The following is a 14,198-nucleotide window of genomic DNA, read 5'->3' as shown; positions in this document are numbered from 1 at the left end:
ACACCATTAACCATCTCTTTTTCTTTCCCGTTTTTTTGTTTTGTTTTGTTTTGTTTTGGGTTTTTTGTACACTATGGTAGGACATGAAGAAGACTCCTGAATACTGAAATGTAAAACATGTCTCCATATGAAAGAAAGGAACCCTTTCCACCAGCTGATTTAAATATGGCTTTAAACAGCAGTCAGATAACTCCTCTGCCATACTTGAACCTGGACAGAATCTGAAAGAACATTTAAGATATGCAAACATAATATTATTAGAGCTTTTCTAAAGTAGATTTTCTTGCTGTGGTCCATTTTATCTTTGCGAGTTATAGGTTATTTCAGACAGGAGCTGACTGTTCTCAGCTCCCGAGGCACACCAGCTGCCATGCTGCAGTGCAGCACTAACCTCTGCATTCTGGATGACTCCAAGAGAATTGTTCAAGTTATTTGACATTAAAATAATGTTCAGTGACTCTGTCATTTTCAAGCAATTTCCTGAATAATTTCAAATCTATTAATATACAGGAAACTGCTGCTTAACAAAGGTTGGATTCAGTGAATCCAGGAGCACCAGCTAATTATTAACTTCCCTTATTATCTGAAATGAAACCTGCTACGACAGACTCATTTTCAATACCAGATAGTGAGGAAGATGGAAGCAATGCCCATAACTGACATCTTTGTCTGAAAAATTGCAGTGATCTACACTTTCCTTGCAGTCTGATGGTTTTACATGGAAAAAGAAATTTAAGCTAAATATATACTGCTACTGCACCAGAATTAGGAGACTTTGCTCTAAAAGCTCGTGGAAATATGGAGGGGGATAAAAGACAAATTTTAACCCAAGCCTGTACAAAACAGGAAAAGAAATAACTATTTGAGTTTAAATAAGAATTTCTTCTTTACATGTGCAGCTTTTTAATCGATCTTGTTGATTACTGCCACAAAAAACCCAGGTAGCATTTTTTTTCTTTGGCCTGCCTCTTGATAGGAATGACAACAGAAGAGCTAACTAATCTATAATAGGCACAACCTCGATCTTGTGACTGCTTCTTTCAATGCTACTCCCATTTTTGGCTTCTTGATGTTACTTAAGGACAATATTAAACAACAAAAATAAGCCAAAATACAGCCAGATTCTTTAAGGTGCTGAGCTCCCCTTAACGTTTATGCCCAACGCATTTTGAACTTACCTGTTATGTTTTAGATAGCTAACAATTTTAGCTGTGAAGCGTATATCCGATCATTTTTTTATGGCATCTTAGACTATATGCACTAAAGGATGCCTGTGCCAAGCTACTTTAAGCTTGGTGAAAAGATCATTGCTTCACTGGAATGACTGACTATATGTTGTGAGCCAGTAAAAACTGGATCATTAGAGTTTATTTTCAGCATCCAGAACAAGGAATGATGCTAGTGAATTGAAATATATGGCATATCATTTTACCTTGATGAATACTGAAGACTGTCTCTTCAAGAAAAATTGAAGACCACAGATGTTCCCATGTCAAAAAATAGATAAGCCCAAGGGAAAAAAGGAAAGGGAATCACAAGATAAAAATTGAACTGTTGAAATGTGGTGAGTGAAATGTGATGATTATTGTAGTCATTATACTCTTGTCAATTGGATTAGCAAGTAGCTCTGGAAACGGCATTGGATGAAGAAGTTATGAAAAACTTATTTTAACTGTAACTAATCAGTTTACAGCAAATTAGATGGTGAGTGACTTGAGTTTTCAACTCAACGGTGGTTTTCTCAGACTCTGAACTTCTGGATAAATACCTTACAATAATATGGATTGTTCCCTTCTTACAAGCAGTATCTCTGAAAGGCAGAAAAACTCAGCTCTCATTGAATTTTTCCCAAATACTTCTGGAGAAATAGAAAATGTCTCTCTCTCTCCTTCTTTGAAATAAGCAGATTCTATTGAATTTTTCCCAAATACTTCTGGAGAAATAGAAAATGTCTCTCTCTCTCCTTCTTTGAAATAAGCAGATTCTGAATGCTCCTTTCATAGCAATTCCCGGCACTCACAGAGGAACTCATAGAAAGGCATCAGGCTTCTGGTCAGGAGACCAGATTTAGCATTTGGTGTAGGGAAAGGGAAAACAATAGAGCAGGACAAGCACCATCAGAAAGTCTGAACCGAGTCCCCAGTCCAACAAACACAAACCTGGGGCCACATAACTAGAACATGATCATATGCAAGGACATGGCAAATATACTTTGTGGTCTTTAAAGCACAGCACATCTCCTTCTTTGCCCTCTGTGCATGCTCTGTGCGTCTTAGTTTCTAGCAGAAACTAGAAATCGTGTTTGTAGTTTCCATTTGACACTGCTATACACAATCTGGCAGCTCCTTAGTACATGTAGTTAATGTTAGGTCTGCAAGAAGTGGGAAAATGTGCCAGAGACATAGAAAAGCTATTAAAACCTAATGTCAGCTCCTCATCTCTATTCAGAATTCAGTCAATCTAAATAAAGATTTGACTTTATGCCATGACTTCAAACAAGATAGTGCTCTTAGGGATATTCTTAAACTAGTCACAATATGACAGATACAAAAGTCCACTAGCTGGGTTCTTCATTTAAAATTAATTGCTGTAGACTAGTCTGAAATTTAAATATACGTATCCATACAGGCTTTGCATGTGCATACCTGATTTATTTTTTCAAGTAATATAAGTTAAACTGTTACATATTTTAATACAGGAAAACCTTACTTGTAGTTTAAAATAAGGTGTTGAATAGCAGAATTTCTGTTCTGCTTGTCTCACAAAGTAGGAAAGGGAAGCAGTAATAATAGCCATGAGTCAAACCTGTGGTAGTAGGTTTCAAACGGGAGAATCTGTATATGTTCACTAAAAATATGGCTCTAATAATTGCAAGATCATTCTGTCCAGTATTTATTACAGTGATGATGTACTGATGACACAGTACAATTTTATAAAACTCAGACTCTTTTAATTTATTTTTGTTGTCTGTTTAGATGGTGGCTATACTTCAGATGCATTGCACTGCTGACAAATGAGTGTAGAATACAGAATGACTTTCTGTTAGTAGCTCCACAGTAGTGTTTTCTCATACTTATTGTAGCTAAGAAAACTTTGCATGAATGTGCGGCCATGCTGGAGACAGGGAGCCTGAAATGCTTCCCTATAGCTTGAATAAGAATGATTCAGTCAGGTGATACAGAGTTATACATTTCATCTCAACTTTGAGGATTCTATATATTAATTAAAAATGTAGGTCTTAATGACATTTTACTGAAAATGAAGAAAAGCAAAAGAGTTTTGGTAGAATAGAAACCCATTTCAGCTGTGAATTCTCACCTTTTTTTTTTTTCTTTTTTCTTTTTCTTTTATTTTTAGGAACCAGAATTTGAAGCTTATTTTTGTGTATATTAAATGGATTTTCCTGCAGTTCATCTCAGTTCCTGATTTCTTGTGGAAGAAATAACAAATTCTAGAAGACCTATCACTACTCAGAAAGTAGGTCACTGTAAAATAAAGATATTTGTCAGGCTTACCTTAGCAAGTAATTTGGCACAGTAGAAGCGGATCAGTTATAATTTGTGCCTACCACATGAAAAGTTTGAGAAGGGATGTTCTTTCATAGACTTGGCCACATCCCTTAGACCAAATGTTCATTGTGCACAAGATGCAAGGGCCTTTGTGTTTCCGTTAGGGATGGGGATGGAGTTGGAATAAATCTTCCCAGTGTTGTTTCTCTTTGGTGATTAGTTGGTGTGATCTCCATATGTGGATTTCAAAGAAAGGAATTTTATTTGTGTTCACCAGAGCTGGTCTTTGAACTGAACCGATGTCGATCATATCAGGATGACTGGAAGATTTGCTTTAGAATTGCACTGTTGTTCTGAAGTAAAATATTAACATAGATGCAGCTAGTGAACACTGGTTCTATGATGGAAAAATGTAGTAGGATCAGTATTTGAGTAATGGCAGCATGTCTATTCTATTTTTTATTGACTTTTTATAATCACTTTTTCTGCATCTTATTTCACTTTTTTGTTGTTGTTACCACTTCTGTTTATTTTTGTAGAAAAAAATAAGAAAATACACCTTAGAGCATATCCTATCTTGAAGTATCCCCAAATCCACAGTAGGCAAGAATAAGGTACACTGATATCACTACCAGCCTTGCAGACTAGCTTATCAATTTATATATGTTGTCTGGGATTGAGGAGTGTCTTTTTAGACTATGTACTTCTGAATGACAGTACACTGACTGACAGCACCTAGCGGAACAGTCCTACAAAATGTAGAAACTAATGATATTTCATTCTGTAGGGGACAGCAATGTTGTGATTATCTGTAAGAAAAAGGTAGGAATTTTTATTAGATGCTATGAATAGTTACATTTATGCCTTGATTATCTGTACAAATAAAAAAGATGGTAGAAATCATGTTTGCATTGGAAAGGCTGATAAAGGACACAGTCGTCTTTTTCATCTTTGAGATCCCTGAACGTTACGGAATGAAAAACATGGAAGCACTTCTGTCAAATGAAAAGGTCCTTTGCAGGACAACAGTAGCTGCTCTTCAGGAATAAGTTGACAGGAGAACATTGACCTTTATCCTACATGAAACGAGTTATATGAAAATTACTTATTATTGTTGAATTAATAAGACTTAATACTGACCATATACATGTCTTCAAAGAATATGAACGTATTAACAAGAAGGCAATAAAACATATACCCTAATATATAATCCAATCCAATCCCAACTGAAAGGATTAGAAAGACTCCCACTTACTTAAAAAAGAGTCAGTCAAGCCATTAGGGAGGCAGGCTTTTGAAGTTCAAGTGGTTTGTTATTAGAATGAATTTTTCAAACCATTCCTAAATTAAAAAAAATATAAATAAATTAAAAAAACCAGCAGTTAAGTAAACAGCAGAAAACATGCAGCAAAGACTGGTAATCTGAGTGCAGCTTTTTAATCAAATTTTACTGCAACAGATAACACAATTGATGATACACAGCTCATGGTATAATTGTCTTAAATTACTGATATGATTGTAACAGAGCAGTAGCTATATACTTCTGTTGCTTGTCTTTCCAAACATTGTTTCTAAAATACTATGCACTTCTAACATAACACAGGGCAGACTGCTTTGCTTTTGCCAGCCAGGCTGTAGGAACTCTGGAGCTGACAAAACAGAGCAGTTTACCTATCGAGCTGCTAATGATGGCATGTAATATATACCATTAGGGGAAGACAGGCTGCCTCCACTGCTTGGTGGTACTTCTGGTCTGGATTGCATGAATGCTTTTCAGAGGAGGAAAAGTTCTTTTATTCTATTTCCTGAAGTCGGTCATCAGCTTAAAACAGCACTAGAAACTTGCTTGAACTGTCCAGAGCATTAATAACAGGACCTCTTCAAATATTTCTCTTAATATTACCCAACTGCAGTTATAAAAGGTTATTACCCAGGAGCTAGATCTTGAAAAATGGGTGTCTGTGGAAAAGCTCATTGCAGTCAGTGGTGAAATGTCAGATTTCTTAAATTATTAACTATAATAACAATAACAACAATAATAACAACAATAATAATGGTGTATACAATAACAAGCCAGTCCCTAAAGTGGGGTGTAAATAGGAGTGCAATCAACCATAAAAATATTGATTACACTTTTTTAGACAGTGGGAGGCTTTCAGCAACATGCAATAGTATTTGCCTGAACCTAAAAGGTTGCAATTACAGTCCCTCATTCTTCAAGGAGTGTGGGAGATGAAAACTACACAGAGAAGAAAAATTTTCAATTGCCCTGGACTTATACAGAGATAAAATTTAAGAGCACTTGGTTTGATATTTAATAATTCAGGATCCAAATCTAGTAGGCACCAATACAATGTTTCTTTGGAAGTGTTATGAATAAATCTGTATACCACCATTTGCTTAGTAATTTTGTCCTCCCTTTGCCAAATCCCATTTGTGTGCTCAGTGCTGTAAACTGATTATTCCACAAATCAAGCTAATTGACCAATTAGCTGAAAGGTAAATTAGACATTGTAAGTATTGCATAATTAGATTTACTGTCAGTTAATGAACTACTGCAGATACAGTACATCCACAAAGGAATATCAGGAAAGGGGGGAAAAAAGACCTATCTCAAAGTATAAATTATTAAACATTATTCTGCTAAAAAGGATTGTTTTCATTCCTCTTTCTTTTGATGCTATCAACATTGCTATATTGTTACCAATGCCAACTCAGTATATGATTCAGTCAAAAAATTATTGTAATTTGTAAAACATGTATAGGTCATCTTGCTGAGCAGCAGTCCTTTACTACTGATAACTTCAGGTGTAACAACTGTACTCTATAAATAAACACTATTAGATCTGTCTAGTAGTTAACAGTCATTGTAAAGGTCAAATAGAAAAATAAGGATTACCAACAGGAATTTCAAGGTACACCTACGTAGTTTTGGATGTCTTTTTGCAAACAAACACAGAAAATCCTGAATGCTTACCCAAAGCTTACAAAAAATTTTTGAGATCATGATTCCTTCCTTTCATCTCTTTCCCTTCTCCACCCTCATTCCTCACAGCTTTTAGCAACAAATCTATCAAATCTCCTGGTTCTCTCCCCACTTCTTTTAAACATTGAATGCTTGCTAGTTCTAGATCTTGGATACCGTCTTGGGTGGGATTCAATAAACATAGGGATCTTGGCATCATTTGAGATGCTCATTTGAATTGGATTACCAGTGACATGCAGAAGCTATGCAAGACAACTCGTAGTGCCTAAAATGGCACCAAATCCTTTCTTGGGGTACCTGAATCCAAACTTCCATGTCACTTCAGCCGTCTAAGAATATGGGCTGGAATCCATTTTGAGGTTAAGATAGGACTAAAATTTGGCATCTGGAGGTAGGACTCTAGGTGAGTGCTAGATTCCCTTGCTCCCTTTCCAGTGAGCGGGCTTGGCTTAGCTGCCAAAATGCCAGCTCCTTGTACTGTGACAGGCGCTCTGAGTAAGTCCTGGCCTCCATCTGCTGATCCAACAGGAGCGTATCTCCAGTAGGTCCTGAGCATTTATTTGGCAGTCCTGTGCAACTCTGTAGGATGCCACAGGGCATTTTGAAAGGTACTGGGTAGGTATACACATGGGCAGTTGAGCAGGGCTCCATCTGGCCCATTGACATAGAAATGTGGTCAGATAAATTAGTTGTTTTGAACTGATTCCCACTGTCAGGGCCTGTATTAAATAACCACGTTCCTCCTAAAGTCAGCAGGGAGAATCAGGCCCTCCCAGAGAAGGGTTTGTGCTTCAGAGCATCAGAATTATTTCTCATTTTGAGGAGGACCCAGTTCTGAAGCAGCTTGCAGCTCCTGCACCGGAGCTGACAGCCCACATAGGTGTCTCATGCGGCACTAAGGTACATGGCTCTAGACCCCTTTACATGGGCAACTGAATCGTGGAGTAACCCACATCTGATGATGAGCAGGTAGCAGGAGATGCACACCTAAGGAGTGGCTGAGCCTGGGAGAAGGTCCAAAGCTGATGAGGATCTGTAGGAAATGGGTTCAGGCCCCACAAATAAGGTGCTTCCCCAGCTGATCAGCTACGTGAGCCATGAATGGTAGAAAGGAAGGGTGTGATCAAGAAAAATCTTCTGATCATTTGCATCCTTCTCTGTGAAGATACCCTGAGATGTCATCTAGTCAGCAATTTTCAGCCTCTCCAGGACCTTGGAAAGAGATTTAACTCATTCTAAATTTTGGACGGTCGGAGCAGTTACAGTACTACCTTGAGTTGTAACACTAAGTTATAATGCTGATTTAGCGGTCAACATTATCTATGCATTGCCATAGATATTCAGTCTTTGGCCAATTTTATAGTGGCACTTAGTGGCCTAAAGACATGAGTGGATTTTGTTTAATTTTAGTCCCACAAAACCACTTTAAAATTTCACCTATATGCCATTAAAGGTAAAGTCTTCAAGTCCTGCTGACTCAGTTTTTTACTGGTAAGGAGGCATAACTGTAATTTTTTCATTATAGGGTGTTGGTTTTTTTTTGTGGATAGACATATTAAAGATTGTGAAGTTAGCTGTAATATACGTTTTACAATTATCATAGCTATTGACTGAATGCAAATTCATTTCCTTTAAAAACTCAGATTATAGTACTCTTCCATTCTTCATATAGTAAAAACAGAAAAAATAAAATAAAATAAAAAAAAAAGACAAGAAAGAAACCTTAGCATTCAGATATTCTGATACTATTGCACTCCAGTGAAACTGTTTCATGCTTATTTTAGTGGCATTCACCAGTTCAAGAGTTAACATGTTTCCTGGTCATTTCAGAAATTCTTATCAACTGTCATGGTGTTATTTTAAAATATACTGTATGGTTGTATAAAGTACTATGTTTGCATTGCTGCACCTCATACTTATATTCTGTTAATGTAAAGCATTTGTATCAGATATGTTGTGGGAGACAGAAGTAAATTCTAAAAGCAATGTTATGTCAGTGTAAAGGCCCCTTTCCCCAAAGGCAAACTCCTGCCTATATTTAGTATTATCTGGAGAAATCTGCAAATGTCATATACAGACCTTCTGTTTTCACTTGACCACTCCAAGCTGCATAAAAGGTAAATATTTAGCCAAACGCTTTTCCACTTTTATGAATCCAAACCATTTCCTGCCCAAAGCCCACCTTGTTGTCTCTGCAAATATTTCTCTGTCTGGCTGTGCAAAGAGCTTTACCTGACTGCAGTTTAATAACTTTTTACTCACCTCTTTCAAAACATAAAGGTCATTAGCGTGCTCCTTCTTCTTTTCCCTCCCAAGATAAAAGTTATTCTGAGGACAAATTTGAAACCAAATGCAAAAGAATAACATGACAGGGTTCTAATATTTAGCTAAGGCTATTAAACTCCTTTTTCCCCATCTATCCCAGAATTTTAGATACAAAGTAGATTCTATCCAGCAGCTGGTAAACTCTGCCATAATTTTCTAAAACCAAGAGGAGTTTTAGGACAACAGGAAAATTCAATCTGGAAGGGATGTCAGGAGGTTTGTAGTCCAATAACCTGCTCAGAGTATGGTCAGTGGTGGGGTCAAACTATGTTGTTCAGGGCTTTACCCAGTGCGCTCTTGAAAACCTCCAAGGACAGAGTCAGCAAAACATTTTGGGCAACCTGGTCCAGTGTGGGCATTTCCTTACGGGGAAAAGGATTTTCTTCATATACAGTTTGAACCTTTCATTTCAGCTAATGTCCATCATCTCATCCTCCCACCATGCCCTGCTTTGAAAAGCCCAGCTCCATCTTCTTACTGACTTTCCCAGAAGTACTGGGGAGCTGCTGTCAGGTCCTCTTGAAACCATCTTTACATGAGGTTCCTCAGTTTCTTTTCATGGAGTGAGTGCTCTAAAGCGGTGATCTTCTTGCTGGCCCTCCACTAAACCCACTCCAGTTTATTCATGTATTTTCTGTATTCAGGAGCCCAAAATGGTGTGTGATACTGTAGATGCAGTCTAAGGAGTGCTGAGTAAAGGGAGATGATAATTTTGCTCCACCTCCTGGCTATTCTTCTGGTCGTACAGACCAGGATGCTGTTTGCCCTCTGTGCTGCCAGGGCACATTGCTGGCTTATGTTCAGCTCCCTGTCTGCCAACATCCCAGGGTCTTTTCAGCAAAGCTGCTCCTCCCAGTCAAGCACTAGCCTGCATTGCTCCAGAGGACTCTTCCTTCCTGGGTGCAGGGCCTCACACTTGTCCTTGTGGAACTTCATAATGTAATTATCTGTCCATTCCTACAGCCAGTCTAGGTCCCCACAGAAGGTAGCTCTGCCCCTGAGTGCATCAACTGCTCTCCCCAGTTTAGTGTTGCCTGCAGTCTTGATAACGTGCACTCCACTGCCCCCTTCAACTCAATGATAAAGCTGTTAAACTGGACAGGTCCCGAAGTAAAACTCGGCAGTACTCCACTTGTTACTGGCTCACCAGCAGCTTCTCAGACCAATCATCCAACCAGTTTTTTTACCCATCTAATTGCCCTTTCATCCGGACTGGAATATCTTATCTTGGATAAAAGACTATCATAGGAGGCAACGTTGACAGCTAAGGTCAAAATAAATTGCATTCCCTGTGTTCCCCTTGTCCACAAATCCAATGATTCTATCATGAAAGACAGTTAGATTAGTCAGGCATGATTTAGTTTTGGTAAATCCATGCTGATCATACCAAATCACTCAATTCTGTCTTGTGTACCCAGGAATGGCTTCCAACAGGACTTGTCCCATGATCTCCCAAAACTGACCAACCTTTAGTTCCCTGGATTGTCCTTTTGGCTTTTATTTTAATATGGGTGCAACATTTTCCTTCTGCCACTCATCAGGGATTCCTCTCTTCCCATTTTCTCCGTGACCTTTCAAAGATGATAGACACTGCAGAGATATTGGCCAGATCACTCATCACCCTTGGATAAAGCCCATTTGCTCCCATGGAATTGTATGGGTCAAATTCTTGCAAGTAAAACCTGACTCAGTCCACACCCACTGCTGGTAGTTCTCCTTCACTAAGCACAGCAGCTTAGTCACTGAAGTCTAAGGCAAAGACAACACTGAGTAGCACAGCCTCATCTGTGCCCGCTGTCACTGAATCAGCCATCCTGCAGGCCCATACGTTCCTTGTTCAGCCTTTTACCACTAACACAGTAACGGAAGTGCTTCTTTTTGCCTTTGATGTTCCCTGAGACTATGTCCTTCAGTTCATCTTGGGCTTTTCTGACACTCTTTCCTACATGGGCAGCCAATGTTCCTAAATTCATCCTTCATAGCCTGTTCTGCTTTCACCACTTTTTTGCACTGAATTTTGTGTAATGAGTTCCTTGCTAAGTCAAAGCAGTATCCTGGTACATCTGCTTGTCTTTCTGATGGGCAATTCCTGTGCTTGGAGAATGCTGTCCTTAAAACCTTTCAGATTTTCTGAGATCCTTTGCCTTTCAGAACTCCCTCCCATGTGCTGCCACCTACCAGTTTTCTGAATAGCTGAAATCTGCTCTCCTGAATTCCAGGGTCTATAGTCTGCTACTCTCCTTCCTCACGATATTGAACTTCACTGTTTCACAGCCCCTACAGACAGATCTTTCATAATTACCACATCTCCATTTTATTCTTCCTTACCAATGACTAGCAGAAGCAGATATATGTCAACTGCTTGGCTTATTCAGTACCTGTATCAAGAATTTATTCCCAGTCACCATCTGGAAATCGTGCTGACTGCCCTCATCCTGTGATGTTTTGCTTTTAGCAGATGTCAGGGAGTTCAATTTCCCTATGAAAACCAGACACTGTGATGCAGAGATTTTCTTGAGCTGGTTCAAAAACACTTTACCCTCTTACCACTTACTACTTTTACCACTTTATCACTGCAGGTGGTCTGCAGCACTAGAGCAGGGTCAGTTTCCCCTAGGGTGAGGACCTTGTGCTCTGGACCATAGTGGCCCAGTTCAACAAGGGTTCAGCCCTCTGAAGTTTGAAGATCCCCAAATTCCTTTTGAAAAAAATTGGTGAAGAACTTCTAGCAACCCCCACAGATTTCAATAGGGAATTAAAGGTGCTTGGTGGCTTACAGGCTCAACCCAGATAAAGGAATAAAACATAGCATCCATAGAGGAGAAGTTTCTTACAAGGGAATCTTCCCCCCCTCCTCCCCCCCTCCTTTTTTTTTTCTTTTTTCTTTTTTTTTTTTTTTTTTTTTTTTGTACACTCACCAATTAAAGAGCTCTCCCCTGGGCTACCAGGAGCACTGAAAATCTTGTCAGCCTGTGTCCTTTCAACAAATGAAGAAATACATAGGGGGCTTGCTGCAGAAAGCCCAATCAATTTCAAAGTTAGTGACTCATGATCCTTTGTTGAATTTAGTGCAATAACAAACAGTTATTTCAAGGAAATAAACAGCATGATTGAAAGTACAAGCTTTAAATCTTTTCCTGGAGGGGGTCTGCATACAGATGGAAAAGAAAAGAAAAAAGAAAAGAAAAGAAAAAAGAAAAGAAAAGAAAAAAGAAAAGAAAAGAAAAAAGAAAAGAAAAGAAAAAAGAAAAGAAAAGAAAAAAGAAAAGAAAAGAAAAAAGAAAAGAAAAGAAAAAAGAAAAGAAAAGAAAAGAAAAAAGAAAAGAAAAGAAAAGAAAAGAAAAGAAAAGAAAAGAAAAGAAAAGAAAAGAAAAGAAAAGAAAAGAAAAGAAAAGAAAAGAGAAAATAAAAAAGAAAAGAAAAGAAAAGAGAAAAGAATAAAGAAAAGAAAAGAAAAGAGAAAAGAAAAAAGAAAAGAAAAAAGAAAAGAAATGTGTGCTCTCAGTATAGTTACATTTCTTTTTTGAATCTTTAAAATCATAACATAACAATTAAGAAAATGTCAGTGTCCAAGCCTGGAGTCCACTGTGTCTCCTTTGGTTGTGCAGGTTCCAAGAATCAACTCTTTTATCTAGTCCTCAGCTACAGCTATTCAACATTTTCTTTCAATTTTACTGTAACTAATACTAGCAAAAGTTAATTATACTGGCAAAGACATGACCCTTTCAGACCAGGTACCTCAGCAGTAAGGCAGCTGAACAGAATAGTCCCTGAATAGTCACATTTACTTTATAATGTAAAGAGGACCTGGTCTTGTAGCCTTTAACAAATTTTACTAGAAAATAAAGCAATTGTAATAAATGCTACTCCTAGAATAAATATATAAAATCCCATTGAAAATTCCCTTCCTTATAATAAAAAACTCTTCCCTCATGCCTTCCAGAATTCAATAAAATATTCATTGATGTTGAAAGGATGGAAAGGAAAATCTCATCATTTTTGTTTGCTCTTTTTCCTTAACTCTTACCTCTCATACTCTTTTCTCAAAGATAAAGGTGATTTATACTGATTCTTTTATTTGATTTGAGCTTTAAAAAATTCATTTACTTGCCATTTATAAGAAATATATTACTTGAATTCCAACTGTATTCACTCTGTGGAGGACGGTTATGATGTCTTTATACCCACTGGCTGCAGATGAAAGACCCCAGGACAGCTTTGGAAAAAAGCAGTCAAGAGTAGTTGAATGGGTAACTAGGCCTATGGCTAAGCTATGACTGTGGCAAAATGCGGCCCTAGACAACCTTTTGACAATGATGCAGTAGATCTGTATGGATCCCTCCAAAAGCAAAACTAAACTGGTTTTATCCATAGTGGACTTGGAAGAAAAGATCACCTCTGCCTGAAAAGTTAGAACCCTCTCAGCTGAAGATCAGCACAGTGGCTCTTCGTTTCTAATTTGACATCTAATGTGCTCAGTCATTCCTCATAAATTAATTTCTTGACCTTGGATTTGTTCACATCTCCCTCGAAATACTGTGCCTGTATCTAGATTCTTTACTTTGGCTGAGGAGGCAACTACCACTAGTGCTGTAATAGTTGCATCTCGTCATGATGCCTTACAACAAAGATCTAGTCTCACAACTGGATCTGTGTGGGCAGATCCTTTCTATTTAGATATAACCCAACTGGCCTAATTCATCAAACAAAGGCAGTTGTAACCAAGAACAGTATTAGTGTCTGGATCAGATTTGTGTGGGCTTTAGTGAGATAGGACACATCCTTTCTTCTGGAAAGCATTCCTGTCCCTAAATGGACTGATCTGGAATTTATGTACTTGTTTTAAAACAAAATTCTGCTTTCTTACACTGCTGCTTTAATTTTAAATCCACATTAGATTTTAATAGAACAGTACTAAAACGATAGAGGCAAACGTATGTGTCAGAAGGCTTGAATGGACTAATCTAGTGTTTTCTCATTGAAAATTATGCCCGATATAATTCCCAAGCTAAAAAAATCCTGAACTTTTACAGCTAGCCAACATGTTTGCAAAGGAAATACATTCTATTTATGATCCTGTAGAATTCTTGCAGTTCCTCTGGTTTTACTCTCTGTCCTTCACCACACAGCCATGCAAAAATCTGTATTTACTCCCAGAAAAGCTCTTGGAGTATTCAAATTAGTTACCACAGTAAATCTATCAAACAAATTATAAGAAAATATGAAAGACAATTATCTGGTCTAGATTTCTAGAAGAAACATTTTTAGAGAGTTTTGAAAAAGCAGGACATTCTGAACCTAGTGAAGACACTCCCATGGCTGATAAGGAGGAAATCCCATAGAGTGCGCGCAGTGTGCACAGGAGGTGGGAAAATAAA

This window comes from Falco punctatus, assembly GCF_963210335.1.
Source record: "Falco punctatus genome assembly, chromosome: 5".
In the NCBI taxonomy this organism is placed as follows: domain Eukaryota; kingdom Metazoa; phylum Chordata; class Aves; order Falconiformes; family Falconidae; genus Falco; species Falco punctatus.
The sequence above is the reverse complement of the archived record's forward strand: the minus strand, read 5'-3'. Positions refer to the sequence as shown.